The 15,151-nt window shown below is 39.7% G+C and overlaps 1 long non-coding RNA gene and 1 other non-coding gene across 3 annotated transcripts in view; one reads left to right on the forward strand and one right to left on the reverse strand.

Moving 5' to 3' along the window:
- LOC122810239 overlaps nucleotides 1-15,151 on the forward strand; it is a 531,132-nt gene that overhangs the window by 99,093 nt on the left and 416,888 nt on the right. The window lies entirely within an intron of this gene.
- Nucleotides 14,164-14,236, reverse strand: TRNAV-UAC. Its single transcript has one exon. It is a non-coding gene; the product is annotated as a tRNA-Val (tRNA).

Genomic DNA, 15,151 nt, shown 5'->3' on the forward strand with positions numbered 1-15,151 from the left:
TACTAGCACACTGCCAGTAGGGCATCCATATAAGAATAAGTGCAGGACTGCATTTAAATTAATCAGGGCCTACCTGTACTGCAGCCTTCTTAACAACCCGTACATGAACTCTAACAACAGCAGCAGCAGACATACCTGATACCTTTAAAATTTTATTTGTACTAAATTTCACAGAGACTGACCAACTTTCTCAGAAAATCCATGCCATGAAACTTTATTGCTGAATTACTCATTCACTTTCAGACATTTGACAAAAGGCAAACCCCTTTCTGAGTGGCACACCCAACATAACTACAGTTAAATACAGCTGAATCTTGCAAATCTCGCCACACTTTAATACCACAGTTTTAAAAAGCAATACCTACAGGAAGCAGAGCAGCAAAGACAGAAAGTTTAAAATTACCTTACCCTAAAGAAATGTATCAGCTGACAAATACAGTCTGTGTACCTGGGACAGCGAATAGGTAGATTGCATGATGGGGATCTTCTGTAGCACGATGAAGCTCTTAGCCAAAGACAGGCTTTATATCATGTAAAATCAAGCCTCTGAGCTTGGTAGTGAAACTAATAAGGTACACACATTAACATTACTGAATCAGTCTATGCCTTGTGCTGTTAGCCTTGTCATGCTAAGAGGTCCTTTATGTCTCATGCATTTGTATGAGCATCTGTAGAGGGCACTGAACATTCATGGCAGGTCAATGACCCCAACATGGAATTCTTGCAGCAAATAGTACTTTTATAGCTAATGGAGGAGCTGCAGTGTAAATCTGATTTCATACTTAGTCATGTAGTGCACAGATTCAATGCCATTCTTCACACCTTTAAACTTATCTGACATGACAACATTTTCTGTGCAACATTACAGGCACCCTCCTCACGGGTCACACTACTAAGATGGCCTATGTTGCATGAAACATATAAAAAAAATATATATATGTATATATATATATATATATATATATATATATATATATATATATATATATATATATATGTGTGTGTGTGTGTGTGTGACCATGAGAACAAGCAATGTTTCTCTGGAATAAGACCTGTTGAAAGGCCATGGCTTCTAATGCCATTGTGTGTAGCAGGGTGCCTTGCTGGTGCAGTCAAAAAGCTAAGATATTCTGTATCTTCCACAAAAGGATGACCAGGAACACCTGCTTGGGGACTTCTATGAGGACCCATAGTATAACGGAGTAGTGACTGATGCCTCTGGCATACTCCACTTTGATGAACTGTGCAGTCACCACTATGGGGACCTGAGGTGGTGCCATCCTGACATTCTTGGAGGGGGGGAAGATGAGGCCAGAGTACGGGCACACGAAAGGTGAAGTAAGTATCTATCCAGTCTACAGTGATATATAGCAGTCCTGCATATTACATTATAGGTAGTAGGCATATTAGTGAATGGTATCTTTTAGTCTGTAGCTTTGGAGATCATACAGAAAAATCACCTTCTATATTGGACAATGATGGAAAGGCTTTCTAGGTGAAAGGGCATGTACTACTTGCTTAGCTACTTTCTTGCTTTCTGTAATTAAAATTGTGTTATATTATTGCATTATGAATCTGACAGCAGTATTCATTTGTGTCATCCTGGATGAGTAAGTGTGGCTGATAGGTTCATAGGTTATTACTAAGCTTATAGTCAAAAGAGACCATCAAGAAGCTCAGTCACATCAATCAGTCTTGTGGGAAACTAGCAGGGGTTCCCCCATTAAGTAGACTTTCTGTACATATTTCTGATGAAAAATTGAAATCACCCATTCAGTCATCCTTAATAGGTAAGGGTAGCTTACTCCAGAAATGTGGTACACAATGGATTAGGTATCTGTCATGCCATCTAATTTTGTTGATTTGGTAGTGTAGGTTTAGGTCTCTAGAATGGGTGTTTGCCTTATCACTTGCTCTGTTTATAGGTTCATAGGTAGGTACTAGGCTATTGGCCTTTGGGCCTATATAAGCCTAGCCAAACGTACCCTGGCTTTTGCCACCCAAGAAAATTATTTTCCTGTGCCCCTGTCAAGCAGAGCCACAGAAGTGATCCCCTGGGGTGAATTTCCTATTTCCCATCCAGTCATCAAGATTTTTCTTGAAGAGTGCTAATGAGAAGCTTTGTTTGATATAAATAGGTAGTTTGTTCCAGAGTATGGGAAGTCTCTGGGACAGGAATCTATCCCTCCAGCATATTCTGTTTATTGTGGTGACAAAGTTTAGGTCCCTAGAGCGTGTAGCTCGGAGGGATTGTGATTTCTTTAAGTGGAGCATGTCCAATAGCTCTGGGTTTGACATAGCTTTGTATGTTAGGCAGAGACTGCTTCTGAGTAGGCGTTATACAACAGAGTAAAGCTGGAGTTTTTTGAGATAGTCTGCGTAGGGCATCTGTTTGAGGCCGGTAATCCTCTTTGTGAGGTATTTCTGCGGCTTTCCAGTTGTTGCAGATGTCTTGTGAGGTACATGCCAAAAGGGGCATTGTTCTCTATAATGGGCCTAATGAGTGATGAGTAGAGGGGAACAATGACCTCTTTTTTCCTGGATGAGAAACCTTTTGTGATGAGGTGTGCCATGTAGAAAGATTTCTTGACTACTGTGGCGATGTGATTATCAAAGGAGAGACTACTGTCCACCTGTGTCCCAAGGTCTCTTATCACACTTTCAGTGTTAAGTAGAATACTGCCTATGTGGTAGTTCATGGGTACAGAGTTTTTACCAAAAGGGATGACAATGCACTTTTTGGCAGTGAGCTTGAGGCCATGGCTTTGACACCAGGCATCTTTCTCAGTGAGGCCCTTTTGTAGGATGTCCACATCATTAGGAGTTTTGATTATGGCTCCTAGTTTGCAGTCATCTGCGAACATTGTTAGCCAAAGACCTTCTGTGTTAGCCTGTACTTCAGAGAAGTAGATACCGAACAGGAGAGGACCCAGGACTGAACCCTGTGGTACTCCACTTATCACTGGTATGAAGTTGGATTTTAGAGTCTGCTACTTTTACAGTGTGGCTTCTGTCAGTGAGCCAGTTGTCAACCCATCGTGTGACATAGGGATTTATACCTAGTTTAGTGAGTGTATCTATAATTCCAGAGTGGGGGATGGTGTTGAAAGCCTTGGCAAGAGCTAGATAGGCTGTGTGAACCACCTTACCCTTATCTACGGCTTTGATGACCGCTTCAAAGAAGTCTATCAGGTTTAGGAGACATGATCTGCCTTTTACAAACCCAAACTAGGTAGGGTCCAGAGTTTGGAGATTACCAATGTCATTGTTTATAAGTTCCATGATGATACGTTCCATAGCCTTGCAGACCAGGCTCATCAGGCTAATGGGGAGGTAGTTTCTGAGGTCTGTGTTGGCTCCCCCTTTGTGGAATGGGATAACCGTTGTTGTGCGCCATTCAGTGGGCACAAAGCCTGAGGTGAGGCTATGACTGAACATGGTACTTAGGTGGGGTGCCAGTTCATTCTGTAGTTCATGTAGAATGCAGCCTGGGATGTTGTCAGGTCCAATAAATGCTGTGTTCTTGGCTTTGGAGAGTGTGTTTTTTACCTGTGCAGCCGTGATTACAGGAACTTTGCATTCTTCCGGTATAGAGATGGGCCCTTTAGGGGGTGAGAGAGGAGTAAAGTTAGCACTGAACCTATCTGTCAGGATGTTGGCAATATCAGTTGGTTCTGTATATTTAGTGCTGTAACTCAGAGCAGATCTGAGTGTTGCCATTGCGATTCTTGACCTAGCTATAGAATGCTTTGTGGTTGTCTTTAGAATCAGTGGCGATTTTGTTTTTGCAACTAGCTTTGGAGGATTTTATGAGGGACCTCAGCTTCTTACTGAGGCTGACCATGGAGTTCCACCAATCATGGGATTTTACTCTTTTTTGCAACAGTTTCTTTCTTCTGTTGTAGAGTTTGTTTATGGCAGGGGACACCAGATTGGCTTCCTTTTTTTGGAGGATAGCATCTTGGTTCTGTTAGGGATTTCATGATCCATGCACTCGTGTAAGTGCTTATAAAGTGCATTTGTATAGGATTCAGCAGTCATACCTCTATTGTCCATCAGCATGGGTGTTGTGAAGTTTGCCACTTCTGTCTTAAGAAGTGTGAAGTTGGATTTGGAGAAATTTTTTATGGTGGCTTCCCTAATGGGGGGTGGGGGTGAGATGTGGATGTCCAGGGTGATTAGTGTGTGGTCGGATCTGACCAAAGAGGAATTGACCTTTGGTGTGGAACACCGATTGCCCATGTTGGTAATGACCAGGTCTAGGATACTGCTGCCCCTGGTGGGGGTGCGCATAAGTTGATCCAAGGCATTGGAATTTATGAATTCCAGAAAACATTGAGCACAAGAGTTGGTACATGAGTAGTTTTCCCAGTTAATGGTGGGGTAGTTGAAATCTCCCATTATTAGGGTGTTAGGTTGTACCCTAATATTTTCCAGTGTATCAAGAAATGAGGAGTGGGAATCCTGCGGCATGGTGGGGGATCTGTAGCAAGCTACAATTTGGATTACGGTCTTGCCCAGAGTTAGTTGCACTTGGATAATCTCGGATGCATTATGCTGAGCAACTAGCCTGGAGGTGTGGATATCCTTATTGAATACGGACATGCCTCCACCTTTAGTGTTTCGATCCAGGTTAGGTGGTTGAAAGGTGTGGTATGAATTATAGCCTAGTAATGCAGAGGTACTCTCTGGAGCCTTGAACCAGGTCTCTGTCACTGCACAGATGTCGATGTTCTCCATTTTAAGGAGTGCCTCGAGTGAGTGCATTTTGAGGTTTAGACTTCTAGCATTAAGTAACATTACCCTCAGATTTTGCTTGCTTGTATCTGTTACAGTGGTGAATTTGTCATTTCAACCTTGCCTAAAAAAGGCACTATAGGGGTGGCAAGAGCCTTAGCCAGTATCCACAATCCCAAAGGCGACAGGTGCAGGCCATCTCTGGCAAAGCATTGTGGTTTGTTGATCATGTCATCCCAGGCAGACAGATACTGGATCCCCTTAGAATGACACTAGAAGCTTAGCCAATTGTTGAAGTCAATCATTTTGTCATTGTACTGTGGTATCATTCTGGGAGATGGCAGGATGCTACTCAGGGCTAGAGTCATACCTGCCTGGGCTACAAGATCAGACAGCTCCTCCATGTCTCTTTTCATGTAGTCCAGAGAGGTACATCTCAGGTCATTCACACCAACATGGACAATGACAGAGTCATGTTTGTACTTGTTGTGGAGTGTCCTGAGTGCGTGCATTATGTGGCTGATCCTGGCCTGGTGAGTGGAACATCAGTGTGCCTGACTATAGAGTCACCTATGACTAGAGTGTTGGGTATGTTGTTATGCCTTATGGGCTGTGGTTGAGTGGCACACTGAGTTTGTGGGCTATGTGTCATTTGGGTTGTGTTGGGGGGTGGAGGTTGCTTGTATTTCTGCTTTGGAGGTCCCTATTGCTTGGGTAGATTTTTATTGAGAGCCTCCGTGTAGGTTTGTGTTTTGTGTTTCTATGTGTGTGTTTTGGTGGTGTAGGTTTTGAGGGACTATGTGATGAGTGTGGTGTGGTTCAAGTGTTTACCTTCTCCTCTTGGCTGTCTAGTCCAATCTTGGGTGAAGAGAGCTTTGCTTCCAGTTTGGCTATATAAGTGCATCTCTCACAGGTTGTAGTGTTGGGTGGTAGGAGGAGAGGGTTGTCTGTGTACATGAGGCAATTGCTGCATTGCCCCAAGATGCCTAGATTCATCAGGTAGACAAGAGAAAACACCAGGAGGTGACCCTTAGACATGCCTGGATAGGTGCTTATTTATTAAGTACTAAAAACTGTTTAGGTGAAGGAGTTCAAAGTATGATGGAAAGCTAAGCAGATATCACCCCTCATGAGTCTGTATGACACTGAGTAGTGCAACAGAGCTATTAGTGTATTAGAGTAAGGGTACTGAGACCTGAGATCTTTTTGGTGAGGAAACATTGAAATCTGTCAAGTTGGTTTAGGTGCTTGATGAGTTACATGTCAAAGGGTGGTTATGTTAAGATGTACATTTATTCATAGTGAAGTTTGGATAATATTCAAAGTAGAAGCAGTACTGACATTTGATTGTCTGTAAATTATGCAGTTTTATTCCAGTATACCTGCAATTTTAGACATCAGGATAGGTAAGGCAGGAGGCCACAGACAACATATTGTTGCAGCACTTAACAGGCAGATTATTAATTTTATCCACAAATTTCTTAGGCACAACTACGCTTGCCAAGAATGCTACTTGTGTCCACCCTGTACAGACAGTACATTGTAAAATAGCAGCACTTACATCATACACTCATGCAGGTAGTCAGATTAAAACTTTATACAGCAGTAGTTATATATTTTCTATATCATTCATTTCACATGTTTCATAGATTAATTGTACTGAATTTATGCAAATAATTTTCTCTCTCCCCTCTCTTTCTTTGTTGCTATCCATTCTGGTAATTATTTTCTGTTACTTGTTCTATATGTCTCCATTTATTTTTCCATTTTGTACAAAAACTATCATTTTTTTATTTATTTATTGAACATTTGTTTACCAGGAAAGTCTGACTGGGAAAGTGCCCATTTTCAGGGGATGCCCAGGGAGAAATGGTCCAGATGCATGTCTTTGGAATCATTGTTGCAGTGTGAGAGCCATGCCCCAGGTTTGCAGCTCCTCAGTAAGCCCAGCCACCCCCTATGATTCCCCAATCAGTATTCTTGTCTGTGTCCCTGCAGCAAGGGACAGGTCAGTGGCCACCTCTTTTACTCTTGGTGGTGCATCACCAGAAGGGATTGCCATTGTTCCTCTGGTGGCACTGTCAGGGGTAGTAATTTTGTCAATACTGGAAGAAGTCTAAAAATGTTCCTCTTGTGGTTGTTAAACTACTGACTGTCCAGGTCATCAATGCCTCAGGCAGGGCCTAGTGAGGAGGTTGTTCAGGGTACTGTATGACCTTCTCTGGGTTTTTGCACAGGCAGTGCTATAATATGGAAAACCACACCCCTCACCCCCTATTCTGTTGTTCCCCTCCCATTTATGTCAATGCCCTCCCTTGTGTGTTGCCCAGTCCTCTGCATCACCAGTGTCCTCCCTTCATTTGGTTGTTTTTGACTCAGTTGTCTTCCCCTCCTAAATGTGTCATCACCTCCCTTGTCAGTAACTGTCTGTTATATGCTGGTTCATTTCTACCTACTATTGACCCCAACCTCATGCTATTCCATACTTTCACTTTCACTTGCATCCTTCCTCAGTTTCCTCTTCAGAAAAAAAATGAGCTCATGTTCCAGAAAAAAAGTTGTATCCTCCCTCTCTCTGTACTCTTGCCTCCTGTTACCCTTCTGTTTGACCCTCTGCATGTTGTCCCTTTTCCTACTGTTCTGTACTCACATTCCCACCCCCTTTTATGGTAAAAAAACAGATTTCATCATTACAGTGGCTGCTCTAATGTGGCATGCTGCTTTTCCTGTCTTTTTATGCCTAAGCTCATGTACACTCACTGAAGTACGTTCTTCTTCTGTGCTCATCAATGTTTTCACATCTGAGTCCTAGCCACAACTGTGAATTTTAATCTTTCACTATGGGTCCTGTTCCCCATGTGAGCTGGTTTTATAATTAACCGGGTTCAAAGCTGCAGGTTTTCCTTGTTTGTTAATGAGTTTTTGGGTTGTGTTATGCCACAAGGTGTACCTATGGCAGACAATTACTGGTCATGCTAGGCATGTTTCTGAATCTCTGGAGTATTTCATATGCTAATTTTACTCTTCCATCTACCTCTACAGAATTACAATATGTGGCAGAATTAGTGGAATGTTTTCTTATTTTTTAACCATCTAAAAAGATGTACTGCAGGTAATCTATGGACCTACATAATTTCTATTTTATTCCATTGAAGAGCAATTCTTATTTTCTCAGCTATCTAGCTTTATGTCCAGGATATGTTGTAGGCAATGCTGATGTTTTGCATATTTTCTTGAACTGCCCTCCTCAGTCTTTATGATAACGGCTACAGGGTGCATCAACTAGATATTTTGCATGACGTTTTGCATGGAAACTAACATTTTACACATTATATGTAGGAGTACAAATATTCATTGTCCTGTTCATGCTTGCCAAATTTATAGGATTCCTCACTGAGTTTATTGAAAGTCATGCCCTGAAGTGCTTTCACTAGGCCTGAGAAAAAATTAGATCACAGCATATAAATTATAGCCTAGATTAAACATTCAATCTCCAGGCCTGTAAAGTGTCAAGATCATACTTATCTATGCCTTATAATAGTTATCAAACTCCAGATTATAAGGCAATACAGTTTTGCAACATGCATCCTTCTATTTTTGTGCTGCTTTTTCTGTTCACTTTGTTGAAGTTTTTAGATCTCCTAGCATTTTACCTTTTATTCATATTAACATTTTGAAACCAGCGGTGGTGGTGCTGTGGTAGCGTTGTCGTCTCACAGTAAGACGCTGTCCGGTTCGATTCTTAGCTCGAGCGTCTTCTGCGTGGAGACATGCGTGAATGGGCGTACCTTCGTTGAAGGTTGTGTGTCAGGGCTGGTAACTCGGCACGTAAAAATCTACTACCAATCATTAGCGGACCGGAGTTCCGCTGTGGCGACCCCTAACCGGGAAAAGCCGAAAGACACAACAACAACATTTTGTTGTTTAGTCACTAAGTCAAATCTGACTCCTTGTCATGTCAGACTCTTTAGCACACCAGGCCTGACTGTCAACACCCACTTTTTTAATTTCTTGCAAATACCTTTTCTTATGTCTTCTGTCTTTCCTATTATCAGTGTCCTTGCATTATGTAGCCAAAGTATTTAAGGTTTCATTTTACTATCAAACCTTACAGTGAACAGTCTAGTTTATTTTCTTAAGTATTGACTGATTTGATCTAATTGCTGTCCACAGAATTTTTAAAGCTTTTCTTGAATACCACAGTTCAAACACATCTGGCACAAATTCTTATTTATAGTTCACTTCTCAAGACAATAGCTTTGATTATATGGACCACTGATGATTAAACTAGTATATTTGCTCTTTAACAGCTTATCCAAATTTGCCATAGCTTTCTTCCCAGAAAACAAGCACCTTTTGATTTCATGGCTGAATTCATCATCTATAGAGGTCCTTTAACCCAGAAAAATAAATGATGTTACTGCTTTCCACATCTTCACCACTGATTAGCAAAGAACTGAATGGGCTACATGACATAATCTTAGCATTTTGATGCTTAGCACCAAACCAGCTTTTGCACTTTATATTTTCACCTTCATCAGCTCCTCCTCACTTTTAGGCTTCAATGTCTTATCATGTGCATGTTTGAGGTTGTTAATATTTCTCCAAGAAATTTTGATTCCAGCATCAGATTTAGTCCAGCATCTGCATAATATCTTCAGCATATGAATTAAATAAGATGGATGACAATACACAGCCTTGTTGCCCTCTTTTCCCATTCATGAAACAATCAGCTATTCCCTTTGCCTTCATACATATTCCTCAAGACAGAAAGAAGACAAAGCAGTATCCTAATTTCACTTAGAACTTTCAACAATTTCAAATCAGAATCAAAGACTTTTAGAGTAGTCAGTAAAGAACTAAATATTTTGTCTGGATGTACATTGCTTTATCTGTTATCCAGAGGATGTTGGAAATTTGACATCTGTGTTTCTTATCCTTCTAACAAATTGAACACATCAGTTTTCAGTCTATATGTTGCTGGTGTGTAGCTTGTAGGATCCTGAAAATTACCTTGCTAGTATGTGAAATAAGTGTGTTGTTTGGTAATTTCAGCACTCTTTTGGATTGCCCTTTTTGTGGATAGAAGATATTTTGACTTTTTCCAGTCCAATGCAATGTATGGTGCTTTTCAGATTTGCTGGCAAACAGTGAACAAGACTATATCAGGCTTGTTTTTCAAGACGTTAAGCAATTCAGCAAGATTTCCATCACTCACTACATCACTGCTATTAGCAAAGTTTTCTAGCTCCTGTATAACTGCATTCTTTAAGATATCTGTCTGTAGATCAGAGATTATTCCATCATAAATATATATCAGTAATGTTAAGGTCTTTAATTGTTTTTTTTTTCTGTGTATTCCTGACATTTTTTTGGTATTTCCTGCTTTTGCTAGTTTCTTCCTATCTTTGTTTTTTATCATGTCCATTTTTAGTATGAAATTTCTGTTAATATCAACAATTTTCTTGAAGAGTTCTCTTATCTTTCCCGTTCTTTTCTAATTCTTCCATTTCATTGCACTGCACCTCTAAATATACCTCCAACATGGCTCTCAACCTTCCATGTCTATAATGTGGCACAAATCAAAAGGGGGAACACTTGCAAACGCCTTAATCACTGCTGCAACAAGGAAGGATGGTTAAAATATGGTACTTTATAGTTTTGTCTGATAAATTAAAATAACTCATTGTTATTTACTAATGGATTTCAATTAAAGTCTTAACACTCAATGTATGGCGGACCCTTTCAGTATGGAACCACAAGGAACATAGACTTTTAAGACTCAAAATGATGAGCATTGCTCAAAATTAGGTACAACCTGCATATCTCTTTTTGCTATTCTGTAAAAGTCTGCTACACTGCCTTTTACAGCTCCATTTTTTCCATTGCTTAATCTTCTGCAAACAGCCATTTTGCCTTCTTAATATTTTTCTCTATCTTTAAAGTATTTTGATGGCTCTTCCTGAATAATACCATGAACTTGTGTCTGTAGGTCTTCAGCCATCTGTGTTACATGCCTTCTCTTCCCTTACATTTTTTTTTTCTATCCATTACATATTCTTGTATTACTGAGATTCTATCTAGCTGGCCTGATGTTTTTTTTTCTTCAATTTGGTTGTAAATTTTGTGATAAACAACTAATGCTCTGAGACACAATCAGCTTCATGGCTTGTTTTTTTCCTAACAGTATGAAGTTCTTCCATCTCTTACTGCAAAGCTTATAGTCATTCTGATTTTGATATTGATCTTCTGGTGATATTCCTATATAAATCTATCAAGAGCGTTTGCTCAGATAAGTGAATTATCTTCACAGGACATTATACGTACATCTGTGTTCTGCTTCAAGATGTACTCCAAAGCCAAACTTGTCTATTGTTCCAATTGTTCTCTGAAGGCCAGCTTTAGCATTCCAATTGTCTGTGATAAATGTAATGTCTTTTTTTTTTAGCGCTATACTCAGAAGGTAAAGCAGATCCTCATAAAACTGGTCAACCTCCTTTTTGACATCTGTAGTTGTAGCCTAAACTCATATTACAGTAATGTTGAATTGCTCGCCTTAAAGTGTGATTGAAATCATTCTTTCATTTCTTGGGTTTTAACTGAGTTTGACATCCTGTTAATGAGGACTACCACATTTCTTCTGAAACAACTTTCCTATTCCCACATATTTTAATTTATTAACTCACAAGCTGGTAATTTGTATTCTTGTAATCTCAGGTTTAATCACATCGTGGTTTCCTTTGTTCTGAGACCTTCTGGTTAGAGTTCCTGTGGTGCAATATTAGATATCCGTTCTGCCTCTGAGCACCTCGGCAAATGGACATCCTCTCAGCTTTACTCCATCTTTGTTATTACCTCTAGCAGTACCTGTACTTGTTTTCTGTGCTTCCCTAGTAGAAAGTTGACCACCTTCGGAGCTGAGAGGCTCATCTTCCAGTGTCATTTTGATCAGATGTGACTGTAGTTATTTTGTCCATAAGGCTTTTTTGACAAAAACACTGGAATGGATTGCCATTACCTTTTAAAGTAGACCATATTTAGTCTGATTTTTCTGCTAGAACCTGCCCATCTTGCGTGGCCTTACATGGCATAGCTCATGTTACTGGGATACACAAGCCCCTTCATCATGACAAGGTCATTGGTAAATCCACAGTGCTTTAGAATTGTGTCTATACATAATTATCATTGTAAGAAGTGTACATACTTATTGTTAAATTTATGTTGGTTATTTTAATCTTTATTATATTATTATATAGTTGACTGACAACAGAAACAGAGTAAATATAGACTCACATAAGGCTAGGGGATGATTAATAATATTATAAAGTGGTGTTATTTAAAAATAGTATTTTTTCTCTTTTTAATAATGCTGCTATATAATTTTAATATCTATATCTTTCATTACACTTTTGCTGCTGCAATTAAGTGAAGATCTGTGGGATACTGACTATGCAAATGTATGCCCAAGAAAGTTGGTATATAAATGCAATAAGTGATTAGAATGCAGTTATACTAACAATATAGGTTTGCTTTACTAGCTAGTGTGACACATTTTTCATGCTTGATTCTTAATGAACTTTACAAAATGTGACGTTTGCGATGTACTTGGTTGCAGTTATGACTGTGATTTAGATGGATAGCTCTCTAAGACAGAGGAAATGCAGGATCAGTTAGTGACCTGAACACTGAAGGGGTCTGAAGGAGTGGATGGGGAATAATGAGGCTGTGGCTACTCACCTCCCCCAGGAGGAGAGTTGAGTTATGTGTGAGGAATGTGCTACTAGATTTGATTCCTGCCGGAGGCCAGAACTACTATTGTGCTTACTAACAAGGGTGGCAGAGCAGGTTTTCTGAGGTTAAATCATTGCAAAGGTAGTGAGAGCCCTGGAATTTATGTACAATATGCCAGACTGAAAAGATAGTAGTGTAGATTCTCTGTCCTCATTAATGTAGGACATAGTTTATTGCTTTATCTTTTAGTTTGCCACAGCCATGTTTATAACTACTCCTTAGTTCTGCTGATAACTTAATTTCAATCCACTATTTACACACAGACAGAAAAAAAAAGCAGGCCCTTATGGCCTGTTCACTGAAGAGCTGTAAAAATAAATGCATGCTGTTCCTAGCAAGGAAGTTGAGAAGGGTATTGAGATTCTTTCACATGGTTGGACACCAATGTTTTTAACATCTTGGGAGTATGTTGGTGCTACTAATATATGATACTTTTACAGTTCTAGGTATAATACAAAGGTCACAAATTCCAAAATCTGGGGTTTCCCCTGTGCAAATGTGAATACGTTTGAGAAGTTTAAAATATGGCAGAGTATGGTTGCAGTGAAATTGTCTCTGCACTTAAAAATATGGGAGAAAGACTGTGGTTGGAGACCTTTAATTAGGGACTTTCAAGAGTAATAGTTTGAATGCATATGTTATAAGAACTGAATGAGTGTCAGAAGTTATTGTTTGTGCTGCAGAAATACCTGGAGTAAGTGGACATAAATTGCAAGAGGAAAACAGAAGAATCTGACTTAAGGTGATAGTATTTTGTTCCACTGATCACATCCGCAGTAGAACACCAGAAATGATCAACTCCAGCTTTGAGATCAGTAAAGTGCTGTGACCTCATGTCATGTCATGCTTACCTAAGTTTACTTAATAAAACTAACTGCTGCATAAATACATATTATATTCTAGCTGTTCAGGAAGTTTACAAAGTGCATTTCTGAGGGCAATAAGGGTTTGATGGTCATGTGGATAAGAAGTGCATTTAAAGTTAGATGTTCTCCTTTTTATTTTTTATTTTATTTATTTAACATTTATTGACCGGGAATGTCCGACTAGGTTCCACAGAGCCTGTTTTCAGCGGAGGCCCGGGGAGAAACGCTCCAGATGCATGTCTTTGGAATGTGGGAGGAAACCGGAGTACCCGGAGGAAACCCACGCGAACACAGGGAGAACATGCAAACTCCACACAGAAGGCACCCCAGCCGAGAATCCAACCGGAGAACCTCTTACTGCGAGGCGACAACGTTAACCGCTGCACCACTGTGCCGCCCTATGTCTTATATGTTGTTTTAGCTCCCACATAAAAAAGAGCTTTATGTGACCACTTACCTCAGATTACCTAAGGGAAAAGAATGTGTTCAAGAGGATAGTCGTAGTAAGATAAGGTGTGCCGGAAAGAAAGTACTCCCCATCATGAACACAGTGGCCTGCAAAGAGTAACTTTTTTGGTCATAGTACTATGTCCCTTGGCTGATTTTTTTTTGTTTTGTGGGGGTAGGTTATTGATTTGATTCTGGTGTTGGCATACTACATGTCCTGACCAGTAGTTAAGATAAATAGTCTTCTACTTAGGGGTCTAAAACATATAGCTTCTCATCAAAGCATAACTTTAAACCTTTCATCACCAGAATGTGGAACAAATTGTTCCACTGGGGATTGAACCAAGGACCTTCTGCATGTAAAGCAGATGTGATAACCACTACACTACAGAACCTGCAATGGCATTGCTTATCAAAATGGGCAAAAGGTGGAACCCATACTAACAACTTCAACTAGGAAGCTCACATGATGGTTAAAACGTGTTACTTTACTGTGATAGAAAATTCTTTTGATGAATTCATTTTAGTATTAGTTACCATGGATATCAGTTAAAAATTCCTAACACTGAATGTGCATCAGACCTTTTCACGCTGAAACAATGAGAAGCACAAACCTTTTAAAACCTCAGAATGAACACACTTGAGAGGTATGCATCAAAGGCACATGCTGTATCCTCAGATAGCAAAATGGCAAAATACAAAGGAATACTTTACTGAGAAAATGTTGTCCTTCAGAAGACACTTATGTATACCATCTGATGTAATTTGTAAAGGTTCAGATGTGCCATTTATAAAGAAAAGTAAAAAGTTCAAAGAAATCAAGTTTTTTTTAAAGCTGGACATTGTGTAATGGCTTAACTGAGTGGTATTAGCTTATAGTTAGTTTGTCCTTATTTAATGCAGTGGTCTGAGTCTGACTGCACAGTCTGGCATGTTTAAAAAGCAGTGATTCACTGTTTTGCTACAGGCCAGGCCAGGAGAGTTTGCCAAAAGTACCATCCTAGAACATTTACAGTGAAGTGCAGGGAAACTTTTATTGAACAAAATATATAAATAAGCCAAGACAAGCAGTTTACATCATAATGTGTGTGAAATGAACATAAGGAAGTGGAAAAAGGCTTCCCTTGAGAAAAGCATGAACGCAAAATGGAATGGTAAAAACAGTATTATAACCTAAGCTCCAAAGCCAAGGCAATGCATTGCATAAAATTAAGCCCAGGCTATAGGCCTACCAGTGTATACAGCCTCCAATAAACTATATTAAATTTATGTATTTATCTAGGGGATTATACAGAAGATCTCAGTATAAA

The sequence above is a fragment of the Protopterus annectens genome, chromosome 1.part1, assembly GCF_019279795.1.
Source record: "Protopterus annectens isolate FY-2018-M chromosome 1.part1, PAN1.0, whole genome shotgun sequence".
Classification (NCBI taxonomy): Eukaryota; Metazoa; Chordata; order Ceratodontiformes; family Protopteridae; genus Protopterus; species Protopterus annectens.